The sequence below is a fragment of the Eptesicus fuscus genome, chromosome 17 (assembly GCF_027574615.1).
Source record: "Eptesicus fuscus isolate TK198812 chromosome 17, DD_ASM_mEF_20220401, whole genome shotgun sequence".
NCBI classification, from domain to species: domain Eukaryota; kingdom Metazoa; phylum Chordata; class Mammalia; order Chiroptera; family Vespertilionidae; genus Eptesicus; species Eptesicus fuscus.
Genome location: NC_072489.1, coordinates 14164185 through 14186147, shown reverse-complemented (window position 1 = coordinate 14186147; position 21963 = coordinate 14164185). Strand labels below are relative to the sequence as shown.

Here is a 21963-nt window from a genome sequence, read left to right as displayed (position 1 = left end):
CGACCAGTTGGATGGTCAGACCCTTAGCATATTAGCCTTTTTTATATATAAACTAGAGGCTTGGTGCATGGATTTGTGCACCGGTAGGGTCCCTCGGCCTGGCCTGTGCCCTCTCAGAATCCAGGACCCCTTGAGTGATGGGGGAGGTAGGAGAGCCAGTTTCCACCTGATCCCCACAGGCCAGGCTGAGGGTTCCCACTGGTGCATGAATCTGTGCACCAGGCCTCTAGTATGCATATAAGATCTTTGGTTAATCTCTTCCCGCCCTCCCCCATCCCCTCTGCCCTGAGATTCATCAGTCTGTTCCATGTTTCCATGCCTGTGCTTTCCGCTCCTGCCTTGAGTATCTGCCCCCTGGTGGTGGTCAGTGCGCATCATAGCTACCAGCCGGTTATATATATATATATATATATATATATATATATATATATATATACTAGTGGCCTGGTGCACGAAATTCGTGCACAGAGGGGGGGTTCCCTCAGCCTAGCCTACACCCTCTCCAATTGGGGACCCACAGGGATTGGGCCTAAACCAGCAGTCAGACATCCCTCTTGCAATCTGGGACTGCTGTCTCCTATCTGCTCTCTTCCTGCCTGCCTGATTGCCCCTAACTGCTCTCCTCTGCCGGCATGATCTTGCCCCAACTGCCTCTGCCTGCCTGATCATCCCTAACTGTCCTCCCCTGCTGGCCTGATCTTGCCCCCAACTACCCTCCCCTGCTGACCTGGTTGCCCCCAACTGCCTTCTCCCACTGGCCTGATCTTGTCCCCAATTGCCCTCCCCTGCTGTCCTGGTTTCCCCCAACTGCCTTCTCCTGCCAGCCTGATCTCACCCCCAACTACCCTCCCCTGCTGACCTGGTTGCCTCCAAATGCCCTCCCCTGCAGGCCTGATCTCACCCCCAACTGCCCTCTCCTGCTGACCAATTTGGTTCTGATTGGTCAGTTTCTATGCCAGTCAGTGTCAAAAGCTCCACCTCCTAGGCAGCCATTGGCTCCTCACAGTTCACCCAGATTTGGTTCTGATTGGTCAGTTTCTATGCCAGTCAGCATCTCCAGGCCTGTCTCCAGGCCTGATCAGAGAGGCGGGGTTGATCAGCAGCCCCCACGGAGGCCTGGAGAGAAACAGAGGCATGGCTGCTGGCAAAGCCCGGAGAGAAAGAGAGAGGCAACAGCTGATCAACAGCTGCCACAGAGGCTGCGGATCAGACTCTGCCTCTCTCTTCGGGAATCTCTCTGGGCCTGATCTGCAGCCCCCTTGGCAGTCAGTGCTGGGTTGCCACTGACTGCAGGACTGACTTCCAGTGTTTGGTCGAGCCTTTGGTTGGTTGTTATAGACCCTGGGTTTTTATATATTAGGATATAGATATTTGTTAGATATGGACTATATGTCAGGTATTTTAGCAAGGTATTACAGGTGTCAGAGAAGTTTCAGCCATTTGAATGATATCATTAAGAGGAAAAAGACACATTTGAAAACAATTTTTTATATTTTATATCAAATGCTATGTCCAGAGCTATCTGTATAACTTCCCATTTTCTTTTTTTAACCAAACTGATTTCTTAGTACTCCAGGTATGCACTCTCCAGTACAGCTTTCTCTTCATTATACCTTGGTGGTTATATATGTTTACTCATATTACTTTATTCTAGAACTCTCTTTCCTTTGCTCTTTTCCTGTTCACATTCTGTGTGTTCTTTGAGACCAATTCAGGACTTTCCTCCCCACTAATTGTTCTATAACCCCATCAGCTCCCATTGCTCCCCAAGCTTTCTACTGACAATGATTTCATTTGTATCTATATTTTTAATATATATTTGTTTTATGCATGTTAATATTGAAAACCCTAGTCAAATCTAAGTCCTTTGAGAAGGTGAATATGTTTTATGATTCTTCTAGGTCTTTGCCAGTATTGTAAGTAGTATGGGGGACATGGTAGCAGTCAATAAATTCTTACTGATTGATTGGTGTTGAAATTGGGTTGTCAGTTCTAGGCAGGGTGCTGAATGGGATCAGTTCTGGTAAAAGACTCTTCAACATTCAGCCTCCCTGTAGATCAAGCACAGGCAAAGCTTACGGTGAAAGGTGGTGAGAGACAAAATTCCAATAGCAAGAGTATTATTAATCTACTTAAACCATTAAGTGTTGTCCAGTATTAGATTGGATCGGAAATCCTGGCTTTCAACTCTTTCCTATTTGAATGCCCAAGAGGCTGTCAGCAAGTAAGAGGAAATGCGGAATTGGCTTTCAGTTGCCTGAGGAGAGGAGCTTAAATTTCTAGATTTATGGCTCTGCTTTACCTGAAACTTTTATTTTGCTTTTACTTTTATGTAGCAATCGAGTGTACTGTATTATAGTTGGTGCTACTTAAACAGTCTAGGGGAGCCCTAAGAATAAGTACCAGCAATTTTATGTAGTAATGTCCATAGTATTCTTTATTGAATGCCTCCTCACAGGAGTGTATCCTGGAAACCCCCAAGAGGTATGATACTTTCAGAAAGAACTTTAGAGTGAAGGAAGTGGAATTTGTAAGTGTCAATGATCTGTCTATAATCTTTGAACTTAATTATTCTAGCTTTTCAAGTTCTAGAAGAAAAAGAGAACTTAAAGTAGTAGACTTGTATCCTGAATCTACTAATATGCCATCTTGGGGACTTGTTGCCTCTTCTCTTTGGCCTAAGTTTCCCAATTCTAAAATAAATGAATGGGTTGTACTAAATATCTCCAGAAAAACCTGGTACCTCTATATTTCTCTGCTTTGACCACTACTCAGACAATAAAAGTGAACTTGGATATCAAAGATAACTTGGGCGAAGAAGAAATTTTATCCTCACTGTCACTTAGGGAGCCCTCACTTCTAGAAAGGCCCCATGGTCTTATTCCCATTGAGCTTCCTGCTCTCATTCATACCCTATTTCACCTTCATTCACTAAAAGTGAACTATTCTTTGACTCCCCATAGCACTATATCATTCTCTGCTCATTTGCCTTTTATTAAGATTATTATTTAATACGTACAGATTTTATTTTCCTAAGTTGACTTTAAGCTATTATTGGGCAGCAAGCATGCCTCATACTCCTTAATATCTCTATCGTGCCCACAGTATGTGGTCAATAAATATTTGCTGATGATGATGCAGCTTAGCTGACTCATCTTTTTTATTACTATTATTGTCTAAAGTTTTACATATGTCTCCTTTTTCCCCCATTGATGCCCCTCCCCCCGATTCTCACCCCTGAAGGCAAGGCCCCACCTTTGACTCATCCTGTCTCTGTAAAGTTTACTCCAGCAAGTATGAAACAAAAGAAATTTTAAAAAAAGGCAAAGAAAATCTAGAAGGACTTTGGACATGTCATTTGAACTCTAAAGTGAGAGCATTCTTCCAGTTTAGTCAGTAACATGAAAATTATTTTAAATGATTTTACCAATTTGCTATCTCTATTATTAAAGCAAGTGTATGTTTATATGTTAATCTCCTCTACACTCAAAAAGGTTAGGGTGTTAAGGATAAAGATTATTCTTCTTTTTTATGTCCTTAGTTTTACTTGGGTTATACCATGAGTGTTCAATACATATTTATTGTAAGTATAAATGAATGGATGATCCTTAGGGCTAAAGCTAGGAATTCTGTTAAGGAAAATATTTAGAACCTGAGCTCCCAAACTTCCACATTGCTAATGCTGCTCATCCATTTGAAGGTAATACTTACTAATGGGTTCATTCTCTATACTGGGAATAATGTTAGACTAATAACATATGTGATAAAGTAATCCATAAATTGATTCCTAACATTGTTAGCTTAGGAATAGCTCCTCAGAAGATAAAATGTAGTTCCATTTTATTTTAATTTGAAAGCCTTGAACTTGGTGGAGGAACATATTCTAACATTTTCAAGTTGTCAGGATTGTTTAATTGTTACAGTCTCACACCCCATATTTGAAATTTAGGATAGACTGTAAGTTGGCTCAATGGACTAATTTGTCAAAAATGTTTAATTAATATTAAACTTTCATAAAAGAAATTATGACAGATTTTGTAACATAAAAATATATGTTTTTTATATCTATAAAATTATAAGTAAAATTAAGACAAATAAGCTAGGAGATATGAAAAATTATAATTAAAAATTTAATCTTTATACTATACGAAGAGCTTTTAAGAATCCTACCAAAAAATCCAGTAGAAAAAATAAATGGTTTAAAGAGGTGAATAGATAAAATTAGAAATAGAAAGGGAAGTCCAAACTTACTAAAAATAAAATATTTATAAATAAAAAATTGGAGTTAGAAATAGTAATACATACATACTTATTAAATGTTCAGGTATGATGATGTTATCTTATATCTTCCTTTTAGAATAAGGTGACCAGATGTCCCGCTTTTGGCGGGACAGTCTCGATTTTTAACAATTTGTCCCACGTCCCGCGGCATTTTAAAAAAGTCCAGATTTTTGGAAAGAATGCACGACAAGCTAGGGAACGGCAGGAGAACGGGAAGGGAATATACGGTTTTCGGCGGCCATGTGGCTATTTAGCCAGGATATGAGTTTTATATTATTTTTGTTAATTTTATAATGTTAAGCTTTAATAATAACAAATAATTGTTGAGAACTGATTATCGAGAACTGCTTATCAAAGTTCGCATTGTTGATCAGTTGTTAGAATTCGACCACCATTGTTTGGACTTAATGAACAATGGCATTTTTTGGGATTGGCAACAACGAAAACATTTTGTAACTGTCTCTCAGACGATACACCTCGTATTGCGTGCTAGTAAGCTAGTTAAACAAGTGATGTCATTACAAATCAGCTATTCAGATAATTTCGGTAAGTAATTTATTTATTTATTTCATAATTACATAAATTTTCTTGAATTTAGCAGACAGTACTCGTATTATTTATATTTTATAGTGGTGGCAAAAAGTCTAGCGCCGGCCTTGAAAGTGACACGACTTACATTATGGCAAATTCAGAGGAAAAATAATACAAGTTAGTATTGTTATTATTTAGATAGAAATATAGGATTAAAATAATTTTTAAAATATAGTTACTTTATAACAATCAAATTAATTTAATTATAAACTAACAATAAAATATGTTCATGTAATTATGTACCTACTTACTGTGTTTTTAAGCAATATGTATATAATAATTTATAATATAATTTTAAATTTTTTTTTTAGATTTTTAACATAATGAGTAAGAAAAGAGGATGCAAATTCAACAATGATCTAAGAAGTGAATTTCCTTTTATTAAAAAAAAACAAAAGCGATTATAATATAGACCAAATTTTTAATCAAGAATGCCCCCGCTCTCCGGGCCGTAACTGGTTTGGCTCAGTGGGTAGAGCATCGGCCTGCGGACTCAAGGGTCCCAGGTTCGATTCCAGTCAAGGGCATGTACCTTGGTTGCAGGCACATCCCCTACTGGCAGCTGATCGATGTTTCTCTCTCATTGATGTTTCTAACTCTCTATCCCTCTCCCTTCCTCTCTGTAAAAAATCAATAAAATATATTTTTTAAAAAAAAGAAAATATGGCAAGTATACTTTGATACAATAATTCTATTTTTAGTAATCTATTCTAAGGACACAATCAAAGGTTTATATAAAACATTAAAAGTAATTTTTTATCACCCAAGTTTCACAGTTTACCTTAGGGTTCACTCTTGGTTTTGTACATTTTTGGGGTTTGGATAGATGTATGACATGCATCCACCATTATAGTATTATACAAAGTAGTCTTACTGCACTAAAAAAAATCTTCTTTGCTCTATCTATCCCTCCCTCCCCCACATAAACCCTGGCAACCACTGATCTTTTCCCTAAATCCATAGTTTTGTCTTTTTCAGATGTTCTTTGGAATTGTATATTAAGTAGCCTGCTCAGATTGGCTTCTTTCACTTAGTAAAATTCATCAAAGATTCTTCCATGTGTTTTCATTGCCTGATGGTTCATTCCTTGTTAATATTGAATAATTACAATTTAATGAGGGATGCAGATAGGTAAATAGACATTTATGATGTATTATTATATTAAGTGCTATGATCCCATGTAATAAAAGCCTAATATGCTAAGTATCGGTTGTCTGGTCGGCAGTTCAACCAATCAAAACGTAATATGCTAATGATATGCTAAGGCCGCTCAACCACTCGCTATGACGTGCACTGACCACCAGGGGGCAGATGCTCCGACTGGTAGTTTAGCTTGCTGCTGGGGTCCGGCTGATCAGATCTGAGCGAGATGGGCTGGACACACCCTGGAGCCCTCCCACAGTCCCTCCCGGCTGGCCAACCTCCCGCATCCCTCCTTGTCCCCATTCATGCACCAGTGGGGTCCCTTAGCCTGGCCTGTGCCCTCTCGCAATCTGGGACCCCTTGGGGGATGTCAAAGAGCCAGTTTTAGCCCAATGGCGGAATGACTGGTCTATGATGTGCACTGACCACCAGGGGGCAGACGCTCAATGCAGGAGCTGCCACCTGGTGGTCAGTGCACTCCCACAGGGGGAGTGCCGCTCAGCCAGAAGCCTTCCCTGCCTCCACAGCAGCGCTAAGGATGCCCAACTGCCCCGCGTGTAGTGGGCCTAAGCTGTCAGTTGGACATCCCCTGAGGGCTCCTGGACTGTGAGAGGGTGCAGGGCGGGCTGAGGGACCCCCCTCCCCAAGTGCATGAATTTCGTGCACCAGGCTTCTAGTATTATAATAAAGGGAATGATGATGATGATGATGATGATGATGTGAAGAAGATAGAAACTTATATAGCTGTTCTGATTTCTACTGCTGCAATAACAAATTATACCAAAACTTTATTGACTAAGAACAGCCATTTTATTATGCTCATGGATTCTGTGGGTTAGGGATTCAGGCAGGATAATGTCCCACAATGTCTGCAGCTTTAGCTGGAAAGACCTGAATGCTGGGGATGGATTAACTCAAGATTAGAATGATCTGAAGGCTCATGCATGTGTACCAATGTGGAAAGGATTTTCAAGAGATGGGAGGTGGTTCACCGGAAGTAATGAGTTCCATTTTATAACCTGTTTATACATTCAAGTGGAAATACTTAATGCTTTTGGCTCTAGAGAAAGAGATTTAGGACTTTTCAACATATGATGATCATTGAATCCAAGAAGTTACCATCAAAAGGAGTCTTGGCAGTGACTCCACTCTTTGATAAAGTTATCTACAGTTTGGCAGCTGTGATGAGGAATGGAGCACCTAACCAATATACATCTGTGTTGGAGATGGACATTGACAGAATGTCGAACATTCCCAGAATTTCAGAAAGCCAGGGATCTGGGAAGGAGCATTCTTCTTCCTCTATAGCAGCTTAAACTCATTCCAGAGGGTGCCATTAGTTGCATCCTCTCCATGATGAGCAGACTATAATTTTACTAGAAGCTGATGAGGCTTTAAAATTTTTTTTTCCAGAAGACCAGAAGGGATATCAGTGTTGCTTCCTGTAGGACAAGTAAGGAGCAAACTGTATTTTATTGGCAACCCTGATAGCATTTTCTCCATTGGTGGTTTATGTGTAATAGAGACCAAACTGCAATTTTCTGACTTGCCAAGACCCATTATGTCTGGCAAATAGAGTTTATGCTTGACAGAATCCACACTTAGGGTGGAAAGCCATGCAAATTAAACTAAGGTTTAGGCTAATTTTTGGTAGTGAAAATTATTCTCCCTTGGTGACCTTATTCAGCATGGAATAAAACAACCAGAAAGCTATTCATGCTTCCCAGTCTTCTTTCTTTAATCAAAATAATAAAAGCCTTTGAATTGGCCCAGCTCCTGATTCTCATCCCTCATGGATTCCATGGAGCCTAATCTCTTATTGACATAAGAAGCTTTTCATGTTAATAGATTGGAAATCAGATAATAAAATACTTTCTTCAAGGTAACTGCTCTTGGTGCACTTTGAGGTCTAGGCAAATCCCACCTGTCTGTGGATTTATAGAGGAAATCCCACCACCGAGTCTTCATACTTTCTCACAAATGATATTTTAAAAACTTTTCTCCATCGTCTGGGTTATTAAACTTTAGTCTTAGCTCAGAATGATGTCTCAGAATGAGTGGTAGTGTTGACAGAGATAAAAAAAGGATAAAGGCTGAACTCTAATAAATAATATTGATGATAAGTTAGGAACAATCTCAAATGATTGTTTAGTACATTTAAGTGACCTTTCTGGTGATGAATTGTATTAATATATTCAGTTTATATAGCTTGGTCTCTAATATTATCTTGATAGTCCCATCTTCATTCAGTCTTTCTACAAATGATGAGATTCTTCTGTTTTTCACTGGCAATCACATTTTGTCAACTAGTAAAAAAAATTATTCCACAAAGATGAACATTGATTATGAGGATTCCTTATAAGCATCATGTTAGAGAAGAATGTGCTCCTGCCTGAGGATTAGGAATTTTTCTTGTCCCTAGCTGGTTTGGCTCAGTGGATAGAGTGTCGGCCTGCGGACTGAAGGGTCCCGGGTTTGATTCCGGTCAAGGGCACATGCCCGGGTTGCAGGCTTGATTCCTAGTGGGAGGCCTGCAGGAGGCAGCCAACCGATGATTCTCTCTCATCATTGATGTTTCTCTCTCTCTCTCCCTCTCCCTTCCTCTCTGAAATCAATAAAAATATATTAAAAAATAATTTTGCTTGTTTTGTTTGCACTGGGGTTAGACGATAGCCAGTTATGGCTCCTTGGATGAAGACCCTGTGTTATATATCAGAGTCAGCTCACCCAGCTTTCTGATGGACAGATGATTTCAGGAAAGATATAGCCTTTTGGGCCAAGCCTGGGGAAGACATGCTTGATTTTTCACAATAAACTAAGAGGAGGAATACCCCCACCATCACTGTCACCACCACTATTCCTCTACTGCTGTTATTATTATTATTTATAGGAAAGAGGGTATTACCGTCAACCTTAATCTGCTCTTTTCTTTTCTTTTTTTTTTTTTTTGTATTTTAGTAATTGGTTGGGTGAGAGTGTGCCCAGGTCTGCATTAATCACTGGGTGGGCATAAGAGCCTAATCTGCCCCAGGGATTTCTCCCCTTGTCATTTCCTGAGACATGTGAGGCATCACCCACATGGCATACAAAATAAAATTTAAATTGAACAATGAGAGAAATTTGATTAATCCCTTTTATGCTTCCTTTTGGGTTTCATTCCCAGAACTAGAGCAAACCTAAGAAGAGAAGTGGATTTTTGAGTTCCAGACATGCTTCTTTTAAACTCTCCACTTAGAGCTAGCATCTCCCCCTGACCTTGAAAAGGCGAATAGATCCACATCACTGAGATTAAATAAAGCACCACAGAAGAATAATTACAGGAGGAGCAAGTAAGTGCAATCTCCTCTGGTGTCAAGTGTGACCAGTCTGAATGAATCAAACCATGTTTCTAGTCTGTGATCAGAACTTTCAGAGCTCCTGCTCAATTATGCCACCTCACTGTATCCTTTGCTGGCACTCATCTTGCCTTATTATTGGTGCTTTTAAAAAATAATATGCATCTTTGGCTTCACTGCCCAACTATCTCAGCCAGAACCTCCCCTGTAGATTTTTAGAAGACAAATGTAGTCATTGCCTCTCTGTCCATTCAACATGGGTAGTCAGGAGAGGAATGAAATATAGACACGGCTCATCAAAGGGCAGCCTTGGCTGCACTTCTATACCACAAACCTTGTCACCTCAAAACACTGACAATAGTCACTAATGAGAACATTTGAATTCATTCCCAAAATGGTATGGCCTCCATACCACATAAATTAGAGCCATTTGTGGCTTTGTGGCTTTCCTCTTTTCTTGTGTGTGTTCAGATTAGATTTCCATATTATTTTCTCTTAATCTAAGATTTACATTAGATTATTCTAGCAAGATTATCAAATTCTTTGAAACTCTCTGTAGCTCTATATCTAGTAAAGTGCCTGGAAGTCAGTAATTATTTATCACATGAATGAATATTTTTTGAACACTTGTAGGAAATCAAGAAATAATTGTATTCCTAAAACAGTGTTGAAACAGGAATTTTAGGAGAATATAGGCAGGCTTAGGGAATTTTTAGAATTGGGGTGCATGGAAAAAAATACACAGGGCTACAGACTGGGAGAAGGTACATTTCCATAACACAAGGAAGCCAGGTGCAGTTACATTTCCATAAGACAAGGGAGCAGCAACAGGTACATTTCCATAAGACAAGGGAACTGGAAGTAGCCAAAAAAAGGTCTATATTTACAAAATAAAGAAGAAGGAAGAAAGCACAGAAGGAATAGGAGGACAATGAGGGAGGAGGGCCTCTGGAGTTACTATAGTAACCAATTTGAAAGGGAATATTGACCAATCAGAGGGAATATCAGGACACAGGAACTGCAGCCGTTATAAACCATGGAAACAGGAAGTGGGTGGGACCCTTTCCCCCTCCCCACGTGGGAGTCTGTACTTGTTCTTTAATAAATCTCCACCTTTGCTATACTACCCTCTGTCAGGGGATTCATTCTTCGACTCTGGCGGACAAAGAATCCGGGTTCCAGACCAAAAATTCTGTATCAGTGTAAAGACACAATGTTTAATTGAATTGTTGGGAATAAGATATATACCACATAACTATAAGGGCAGCATACCAGGTTTCCACCAACAGCATTTTATTATTTTAAATTTTATTTTGGGGAGGGCTGCCTGATATAAAATTTTTTCTTGTGAAAAGAGGAGATTGGAACCCAATCGGTAGATTGCATTTGGTGAGTCAGTTGAGAGTCTGAGTATCTTCCCATGGGCTGTAGTTTCCCCTGGACCTTATGGGCGTTTCTGATTGAAGACAGTGGCTGGAAGCTGTCGTGGTTGAAGGTCTAGAGAAAGGTGGCATTCTATGCTCCTTGTGACTTATCACACCCTTATTAGTGTCCTCCTTCCTAATTAATTGTTAGGTTTTTGTTGAGGAACTTAGTGGAGAGTAACTTGGCTGTAAATATGCAACACAATTACATCACTAAATACTATTTTTGAGTATTTTTTAACTCAAAATACCTGCTTTTCTGGCAAATGTAATCCAAACGTGTCTTGCTTTAAAGATCAGACAGGGAAAAGGATACAGTCTGGGTTTCCTATCCCAGATGGTTACAACAAAACCAGAAACACTGCTTAGCAGGGAGGGGGTTGGGAGCAGAAGTAAGGCCACCATTATTCTTTGTCTCTTCTCTTCTCTGGGGGAAATATTGGCACCCAGATATTCAACAGTAGGAAGACATTTGGAAAGCGGCCTAGCCAAAGGATCTGTGGTAATCAGGAGTCATAAATCAGATAGGAGAGGGAGAGACCATATGGTGGGGGAAGAAAGTGACGATGCAATTCTTTCAACTGTAGCTGTTCAAATGTGCTCTCTTACCCAGTAGAGGAAGGAGTCCCGTCTCACCCTTTCCTACTCCTCCACTGAACCTTCGGGAATGTCAGACAAAATACCTTGCTCTTTTCTAAACAGTTCTGAACTAGCCAGATGTCATTGACCTGGAGGGGATTCGGGAGAGAGCCAGAGAAATGATTAAACAGCTGGGGATGCCAGTGATCCAGTGGGCGTTTCCTCTCTGCACCTCTAGAACTGACTTATGAGAAGACAGTCAAATAACTAGATATGTGTTTTTTGGCCCAGGGCAGACAAGAAGTATGGGCTCACTTGTCTCCAATTGTGTTGCCAACAGCCAATAAATTGTGTCTTTTCTTCTCCAAATGGACTGTCAGTATATATATATTTTTAAGTTTTATTGAAAATAGTTACCTGGAATTTATTTGCACTCATTTCCCAGAGAGCCTGAGTAATCGCAGACTCCGGTTGCTGCAGGCCCCTGTGAGTCTCCACTGCTCCACACAAGTCCAGGGAAATTGCCTCTGTAGATAGAGATGGACCTCCCATTTTCCCCCAACTTGTCTGGAGATCAAGAGGGTGAGACTGAAACCTCTTTCACTGGAGACACGTCACCTCCCATGCCTATTTCTGGCTTCCCTTTTGGGTGTATGAGCAAAATCATTTTATTAAACCATTTGTCAAGGGGCAGATGGGAAATCTGTCTTTTCCATTAGTCACCAGAAGTGACCCGGGCAGCAGTGGAGGGAATTGGTCAAGCTGTTGCAACCATCCAGACCAGAGTGGGGAAAGAGACTGTGCTTTGCTCAGTCGTCACAAGGTCCCAGGCAGCTCCCCAGGAGACCTTTAGCCAACAAGGCCCTGTTTTTATTGGCTGCCCCTCTGTTAGTCTGAGATCTTTTACACCAAGATTCAGAGCCAGTAAGAGTTGTGGAGCTGTGTGTCCGGCCAGGGAGGGAAGACAGCTAGCATTGGAAAGCTTTAGTGCCTTGCCCTTGACACTCCATATCCATGTTTAATTAATTTCCTAACTCTGTGGGGGAAAAGATGAAATACATAAAGCCAACTGACCACTCCATAATTTGTTTCTGAAGTTTGGCTGGACATAAAAGTCTACCTTCCCACGCCACACAACATAATTTATTTTATGGTCCCCTCTCAGCATCAGGTCCAGGCTAACCTTGAGTTTGGAAGCTGTTCTTTGCTTCCTGGTGCTGGTGGTCACAGTGTGTCCTTTCTTGGCAGTGGCCGTGGGCCCAGCAAAACAGACTTCTGAAAGGCGAGTGGATTAATCATTTTGAAGGCATGTTCGCCTCAATAGTCCCCTGAAGGATGTCTGAGAACCAGAGAGAGGAGACTGTCATAGTTTACAAGTGGCCAACAGAGCTGTCTGAAGACATAAAGAGAAGGAAAGAAAGAAAGAGGGAGGGAGGGAGGGAGGGAGGGAGGGAGGGAGGGAGGGAGGGAGGGAGGGAGGGAGGGAGGGAGGGCAAGAGAGAGAGAGAGAGAGAGAGAGAGAGAGAGAGAGAGAAAGAAAGAAAGAAAGAAAGAAAGAAAGAAAGAAAGAAAGAAAGAAAGGAAGGAAGGAAGGAAGGAAGGAAGGAAGGAAGGAAGGAAGGAAGGAAGGAAGGAAGGAAGGAAGGAAGGAAGGAAGAAAGGAAGAAAGGAAGAAAGAAAGAAAGAAAGAAAGAAAGGAAGAAAGGAAGAAAGAAAGAGAAAAAGAAAGGAAGAAAGAGAAAGGAAGAAGGGCTTTTAAATGGTAATGCTGGAGTTTTCACTAAACCAAAAAGAATTACAAAATAGTATATCACTTGCTCTTATAGTAGAAACTGTGATGAGTCCAACCTTTTTATTACAATCAGGTTTTCTCTAAATATATTATGCCCTGCAGGTCAAAATGATTTACTTCTCTATTTTGGGACATCTGAGTTCTATTCTACCGTTGCCAGTATGTTTTCAGCTGTGCCAAAACTGAGCAGGTCTGCGATTCCTTTGTAACATCAAAACGGAGACATTTATCATTGAGATTTATCATGGGACAGCCTGCCAGATGGTTTGGGTATTTTAAAGGTGAACTGTTTGGGCCTTGGTTAGCTCATGCGGACTTCTAGCTAAAACAACTCTATCAGCTGCTCTGTGCAAAAACACTGGCTCCCCCTCCACCCCACCCCCTCTCTCTGTTCTTCTAGTAATGCAGAAAATATTAATGTAATGGCAGATGTGGCATAGATTGTCATTTCAGGAAGAAAACCAAGCCATAACCAATTCCACTGATTGCATTCTAATTATAATGTGACCTCCTGTTGCTTTGCATAGAGGCAGTATTCATTTCAGTACACCACTGTAAAACTTGCCGAGTCAACGACCCTCAAAGGGGCAATTGTAAGATTTAAGCTTGGAATTTTTTGCTCATACCAAAGACCTTTATTCTGCCAAGCCTCTGCTGATTGGGCCAGAAAGAATGCATTTGATTATATAGACTAAACTTATTGAGAACAGAACCTTTGTGCTTTGAAATGCTTTTCATTCAAATTACATTCAGACATTCAATCAACATTGATTATGATATGGATTGGCAATGGGGAATGCCTTGAGTTTTGGTCTGGCTTGAAAGTTAGCTCAGTTCCACACTAGACAACTGCAACTGGGAAGCCAGCTGAGTTTCCTTAACTTTCCCACAAGAGGAAGGTTTTTCTGGAGAGAGCAGTTTTCTTATTCCCATCTGATTCAGTACCCAAGACAATTTCTTTACTTAGAGACTTGGGGTCTTTCAGCCTTCCGCATTTAATTAATCTCTGAGAATCATAGGGTCTGAGTGCACATTTGTGTTTGTGCTAAGTAAAGTGGGTCCTTGACCTTGCACATGCAAAGCATGGAGAATCCGTCTTAGACTCAGATTCCAGGTCAGGGGTTTTGTATTGTGGAAGGAAGCAAGCACTGGGTGAAGATTCGGAAGCAAAGATTCTATCTAGTCATGACTGCTGCCTTTGTGGGTTAGGACAAGCCTCAGTTTTCTCATCTGCTTAATGAAATAATAATAGGTGGGTTGATAAACAATGTAGAGTGATTTGAAAATACTGAACGCAATATGACATTCAATTATTTTTGTTATTTACAAGTTAGTGTGCATATGTGTGTTTGTTGGGAGCCTTTGTCTGCAACTTTATCTCTGGAAAAATCTTTGCAAGACCAGTGTTCCAACTAGTTGGTTCTTTGCAGAACTACATACTTTGCAGAACTACACAGACGTACTCAAGTTTTTGTTTTGACTTAAAGGTTCCTTCTGGCCCTTCCAGATTCCAGCCTAGAAGTGAGGCTGGAATTTGCACAAGAGGAAGGAAGTTGCTAGGGCTTCCTCATTCCAAGTTGGTGAAATAGCTTGAGATAGTTTCATCTCTTCATCCAATTGCGTATCATCAGCTGTTACCTGTGTGACATACAGACAAAATAGACTTCCAGTCTCAATAGCATTCCTGAAATTCAGCATTTCCAAGGAAATGGTCACCTTGGATGGTATTCTGGAATCTCAAATTCAGTACTTTCTCTTCTTCCCCATAAGATACCTGTAACCAGCCTCTCTCCTCCTCTATTCTCTCTTTCTCTTAGCTACTTCTTTAATTCCAGGCACTTGAGTTCAAAATCTTGGAATCTCCTTTTACATTCTCTCTCTCCTTTACCACACGCATAGAACTCATTGCTAAGTCCTATGTTCTGTGAATTCTATGACTGAGAATTCCTTTGGAAATACCCATTGTCCCTAAAGTTACTCTTTCCTCTTTGGATCTAATTATTTCCCCCTTGACCTGTGTAATAGCTTCTTCACTAGTTTCTCCACCTTTGGTCTCTACACCAATTCATTCTTTCCTACCCAAGTCTGATAGGCCACTTCTTCTTCTTCTTCTTCTTTTTTCTTTTTTCTTTCATTTTTTATTCTAGATTTTATTTTATTTTTTAATTAATTAATTAATTAATTTTTAATTTCTTTATTGATTACGGTGTTACATATGTGTCCTTATTCCCCCCTTACCCCTTTATCCCCCCCTCCTCCTGCCCTCACCCCCCCTGTTGTCTGTGTCCTTTGGTTATGCTTATATGCATGCATACAAGTCCTTTGGTTGATCTCTCCCCCTTACCCCCATCCTCCCTTACCTTCCCTCTGAGGTTTTAATGATGGCCCTCATGCTACCCCTATTTCTTGGTATTCATACCCTTTTGAAATCCACTCCCTTTGTGTGTGGGCAGGGCCTGTGATTTGCTTATAACCAATCGATTGTGAAAAGTTGGTGGGATGTCACTTCCATGTGGCGAAGCTTCCAAGCCACATGGTTGTTGGCAAGATTCAGTTCCTGTGTTTGAAGGGCCATAATTCCTCACTGTTGCCCACAGACCATGCTCAGCTGCTTGCCATGTGGGACCTTACTTCTTATGTATCTTAGGTACTGGAGACAAGACAGGACTTATGGGTGCTATGTTTAGATGGGAGCCCTGTGCTTGGGGTTCAATGTTCTGTGGTTGCTATTTTTAGATTATTAATAATTTAATCATTGGATTTTTATTTTGTAAGTGAAGTCCATTTGGACAGCGGGGTACATGATGGAGGCTCAGAGAATTCGTCTATGTCTCTCTGCTCCCCTGGAATGAATTCTCAACCATCCACTCCTTGTACCCTGCAACCCAATAAGGGGCCTGGGTACAAACACAGGGAGAGTCAGGGTTGAGTGTGCATGACCTGCATGCCAAGTCATGGGTATGGGCCCTGGGCACCTGTGAGGGTCTATACTTGCCCCATAGTTGGAACAAAATATTAAATAGCAAGTAAAAACACTGTAACAGATGGAAAGAGAGAAAGACCATAGAAGAAAAGAAAAACAAACTGTTCCCTTGCTTTTGAACAGGAGCCCATGTTTTTATTTGTGTTAGACCCTGCAAACTGTGGAGCTGGCCCTGACTGGGAGTCAGCCCCTGGGTCCAAATCTGGCAGAGGAGGCAACAAACAATGGACAACAAGCAAGATGACTGGATAAACTGAGGTGATGTGCTGGCGAGTATGGTGCGGGGTGTTGATTACCGTAAAGAAGATCATTAGGGAGCCCTCTCTGACAAGTGACATTTGAGCTGCCATCAGAAGGAGAGGAGAGGATTAGGCTGCAAGGAATATGAGACAGTTTCCAGTCAGAGGAAAATGCTAGGCTAAAATCTTTGGGGTTAGAACAAGCTTGGCAGGAGGACTAGACAAGAAGCCTGAGCAGAAGGAGCCGAATGACCATGGAGGAGAGGAGACGTGGGTGAGTTTACAGATGTAGGACTCAGATGCATTCTTTCGGGCCTTGCTGGCCATGGCCAGGAGATCAGTTTATGTCTGAGCCTGCCAGGTCTGAGGGCCTGCATTTCTCACCTGGATTCACGAAGGAGGGATTTTATTGCAGTGGGCTATCCCTGTAGTTTCCAACCTTAATTTAATTCCTTCTTCTGGATCAACATAACCATTTTAGATTCTTGAAAATGAAGATGTTTTGCACAGAGACATGTAACTTAGAGAGGACATAAATAATCACGTGTGGGCCAAGGATTGGAAGTCCTGGAGAAAGCTTTACAAATTTTATTTTCCTCCACATCAGATCCTAAGAATTTTCAGATTTGTTCTGAAGGTCACAAACTGTCACGTCATACCTCAAATCTGGGACCCAGAAATGTTTTATGTGCTCTACAAGTTTCTCTGAACCCAACTGGAGAGCCCCTGCCAGGGCTCTGTGGTCCCCAGACAGCTCTGTCCTCATGTCTCCTGATGTGTCCTACTCACTCCTCTGCCCCTCATGCCTGGACCCATCTTCTGGATGGTTTCCATTAGAAAGTAATGCTCTGTAGTAGCATGAAACAGAGCAATGTGGCCTGTAGCTGACCCATGGAGCCCAACACGCAGCAGAATTAGATCCCTGAGATGTTTCCTCTCATCCTGTTTCCCAGCCTTTTCCTCTCACTGAGCTTGGGAGGCAGAAGCAGCCAAAGGCAGGAAGAGAGCCAAGAGTCCTAGTTCCTATGCCGCTGGGCCCACCTGTCTGCTGTCCCCACTGGGTGGGCTCCATGTGCAGGATATTCCTGGGGAGGCCCCTTAGGCCAGTGATGCATCCCTTGTGCCCCGCCTGATGGCTGCTCCTTTAAGGATTTGGGTTTGGGCTGGGAAGGAAATTAAGTATTTTTATTATTTTTCCTTGATAATGTTAAAATGATTAATCTTCAAAGATAAGTACTGTTTAGTGCATAATGAGTTAGACTTGTTGATAATTATAATTTTGAAGAGTTTGAGTTTGTTGTCAGCCAAGTAATTAAAGGGGTGGGACCAGGGTTCTATTTTGTTCAAGGCAGTTGTGTTTCTGCTAAGAAGTCTTCTCTGTGGGGCAAAAAATGCCCTCATTCTAGGCCCACACTGCTATGAAAGGGTTAGTTCAAACAAATAAAATAGTCCACTAGCCTGCAAAGAGTTTTCTTTTGCTAATTCTCCCCCTAGCCTTTACGTTCCCTCCCCCTCCCTCTGTAGCCCCCCTCCCTCAGTTCTCCCATTGTTTTTGAGAATCCTCTCCATTGAGTGACTAATGCCCGGAGTTCTGGTCACTCAGCAAGAAGGAGGCTCCACTCCTCTCCCTCCTTGCAACAGCCCCCTTCACCCATTTGCCCAGGAGCCACCATTTTCCGAAACTTCTTGCATATACTACAAAAAAATGAATGAAAAGAAAGAGGAAGAGAAAATGGAAAACTAATGATTCAAGAAATCACATAGCACGAGATAATTCTATTTTGAAATCACAGCAGTGGCACCCAGAGGCGGACGCTCCCCAAATTACTAGTGAAAACCCTTTGATGTATCCAGTGGTAAGAAAGCCCAAGGCACTTTTTTATTATTATTATGAGTGCCTCACATTCCCCAAAAGAAGCATTTAGCAGCTATTTTTAAATGTCTGTATGTGAGCAAGCTATAAAGAAAATAAAACCCCCAAAACCCTCCAATCCTAAATGTGTTTATTTGATTGCTGGCTTTTACTTAGAATAAAAAGCAAGTTCTTACAATGGCATGTGAGGCTCTTTGAGACCTGTCCGACCTCATCTGCCGAGGCCTCCCTGCGCTCACTGTGCTGTGGTCACACACACTGCCTTCCACGCTGGGGAACAGGGACCCTGCTCGGCCCCTGCCCCATCCCCTGCCTGGATCTCTTCTCTGGATGTCTGAGTGGCTCATCCCTCCCTTCCTTCAGGTGATTCCTCCCAAGTCTCCTGCTCATCCAGGCCTTCCCTTGCCATGCCATATAAAACCATAGTTTTGCCCGGCCAGTGTGGCTTGGTGGTTGAGCATCAAACTATGAACCAGGAGGTCACAGTTCGATGGTTCGATTCCCGGTCAAGGCACTCGCCTGGGTTGTAGGCTCAATCCCCAGTAGGGGATGTGCAGGAGGCAGCTGATCAATGATTCTCATCATTGATATTTCTATCTCTCCCTCTCCTTTCCTCTCTGAAATACACACACATGAGAGTCAGTCCATTCCTCAAAAAGTTCATATGCTAATTGGAAGGAACGAATATAAGGCTGCGGACCAAGTGCTAGTTAGAGATGTGGCAGGAAAGGGAGTGTGCCACTTGGCCTGGGCTCAGCCATGGAGAGTGGAGGAGGGCAGGAAAACATGCTTGGAGTTGCTGGCATGTCCTGAGGAAGAATAGTTATTTGCCAGGTGCATAAGGCGTTAAAAACTAAGTCCTATCCTAGTTTCATTTGCTTTAAAAAATTTTTAAATGTGATTTTTTCAATTACAGTTGACATTTAATACTTTTTTTGTTGTTATTTCAGGTGTGTAGCATAGTGGTTAAACAATTATATAATTTACAAAGTGGTCCCCTCTATATTAAGGGACATAAAAATGACTACTTCTATATTTATTCTTTCATTCAGTCAACATTTCAGAGCTATGGATACTCAAAGGAGTTGGACACACACCCTCTACTCACAGGGGAATTTGGCAGAATAATGAATGGGCTAGAAGTTATTAGGTTCAGATTTTATCCAATGCAAGAATAACATCTAAGTCCTCCTTAACCTTGAGATTTGGCTAATGAAAACAACTCACCTTATCTCGTTATCTTATTCAACTCATAACAACCCTGTAAAATGTATTTTATTATCATTCTCATTTTTGTAGATGAGTAAAAAGAGACAGAAGAGAGATTAAGAGATATGTGCAAGATCTCACAGCTAGAAGGTGGCCAGTCAAAACCATCAGTCTGTCTTTAAATCATGGGTTATTTCTGTCATATCACTCTGTCTTGCTTATAGATAGCTGAACTCAGTATTAATGACTGAGTTCATAACTGGCCAGGGCAATCTCTCCATTTAACCACACTCATATGATATCCTGAGAAGAGACTATATTAGAACATTTGTTTTGAATTAAAATATAATCTTTAGGCCCTAATTAAGAGGGGCAATATGTTAACCATAGAATTTCAGACGATCAGAGCTGGACTCTAAATAATCAGTTAAATCACCCTTTGCCATATTAATGAGGAGGGGGAACACAGTTTCAAAATCATAGTAAGAACACAATTTTCTCTGCTTCTGCTAATGTTAGCTCAATTAATACTGTATATTGCTTTTTAAGAAGTAAAATATTTTATTGTTTTAAGAACACTTAATATGAGACCTACCTGCTTACCAAGTTTTCAAGTATATAATATAGTATTGTTAACTATAGACACAATACAGCCAATCTCTAGAGCTTATTCATCTCATTTAATTGAAATGTTATTACCTTTGGTTAGCAAATTCCCATTGCTTTTTTATCTTATCCCACACCTAATCCCAAGAGAGCAAGATGCAGAGCAATTGGATTTGATGAGAGTCTGTGCTTGAGAAAGGTTTGGAACATAGAATGAAATCTCTCATTTTGTTGTCATTCCAGTGTTGGGGGGTGAACACCAGCATAGAACCATAGTGATGTCTATGGTCAACAGAGACCCATTATACCCCAGATACTGGCTGCATTGGGTAAAGAGCTAAAGAGAGGGCCCTTAAATGGGAGCCCAACTGTTTAAAATTCTTGCCTTTGGTCAGTCCTGCCTTCTCGTCATAATTATGACCACTGTGAAGTTTCTTTAAGAGCAGAATTCTAATTGCTTGTGTTCCAAACATCTGGAAGGAAATGTTCTATGGATGTGGCATTATAAATATAAGTTATTCTTGTCCATATTTACCCCAAACACCAAGTTGTTCCTTTAGATACAGGGCCCATTCACCATGATGTAATTTTGACTAAATAAGAGCTGGAATGTTTGAGGACCAATCTGACCAGTTTCTCACCTGCTCTTTAAAACCACCTCTGAAGTTTGGCTTTCTTATCTTCCCTTTTATTTTTCTGCTAGGGTCTTCTTTTTTCCTCAAAGTCCCAGGATTCCTGCCACATTGTCCAGTTCTCCTCACCATCACTTCTGCTGGGCATTCCCTTCATTCCTCACTCCCTTTCAGACATCCCCTCCATATTCCTCTGCTGGTTTACCTACTCCCTAGTGTAGCAGTCATATTATAGACATGGAGAGATGGCACCAGAATGCTGGCTATCCCTCTTCTGATGCTCAGTAGCATATGGCAGGGGCTCAAAGTGTATATTAAGAATGAATAAATGAATGAATGATTGTTGGAAGAAAACAAAATGAAAAAAAATTGCATCTGGTTACTGCTATCTGGAGACTTTAAGAAGATCCCATAGTTCATAGTTCAGTTTCATTGATAGCCACTTTGTGTCATTTTGTCCAGGTGATTTTTAGGTAAGCTTCACACACACACACACACACACACACACACACACACACACACAGGAACATTTACAACCTTCTCTGTTGTGGTGAGATTATATGTGGTTTTCATGTTCTTTTCCTTTGAACTTTTTGGTGGTTTTTTATTTTCTGCAATGAGAATATTTTATTTAATAGTTATAAATTAATAACATTAGTTTTTAAAAATTACATTTTTAAATTTTAAAATGTTTATTTTACAAAAGTTAATAATATTGGTAAGAAAAATACGCATACTCTTAACACCCCAAACAATCTACTTTTAGCATGTTAACTTTATTCAATTCTAGTCTTTTTTTTAAGTGCATTTTGGTATGTCGTGATTATTTTTTTCAGTAAACATTAATACAGGTGGTTTTATGTTATATAATCTCCATAAGTTTCACTTTTATTGATTGCATACTAGTGCATTTATTTGAATATTAATTGCAGAAATGACATTAGCATTTCCTAATATGTAACAGCAGCACATCTGTTAAGTGCTTACTGTGTGCTGGTCATAGTGCTAGGAATAAGCTGGTAAGCAAATGACCTTGACTTCTGTCACTACACTGGGTACATCTACAGAAAAATTTCCATTAACTCCTCAGTATGTAAGAGCTTTCTAGTGGTCACACAGCCTTATGGAAGCATTAGAAGGAACATAAAATCCGGGTTTAAGCAAGGATCAGGAAAGGTTTCCTGGAGGCGGTGAGACCTGACTTGAAGCTGAAACCTGGCAAATGTATTACAACTAAACAGGGGAAAATGTGGAAGAGCGTGCAAGTTAGAGGGAA

The 21963-nt window shown here is 40.8% G+C and overlaps 1 protein-coding gene and 1 long non-coding RNA gene across 2 annotated transcripts in view; one reads left to right on the top strand and one right to left on the bottom strand.

The window, feature by feature from the left end:
- Positions 1-21963, top strand: part of LRMDA (leucine rich melanocyte differentiation associated) — a 999454-nt gene that overhangs the window by 846583 nt on the left and 130908 nt on the right. The gene's annotated exons all lie outside the window — the stretch shown is intronic.
- On the bottom strand, positions 1840-20428 carry LOC114232888 (uncharacterized). Its single transcript, XR_003618997.2, has 3 exons — positions 20149-20428; positions 12537-12692; positions 1840-2051 (listed from the first exon to the last, which is right to left on the bottom strand). It is a non-coding gene; the product is annotated as an uncharacterized LOC114232888 (long non-coding RNA).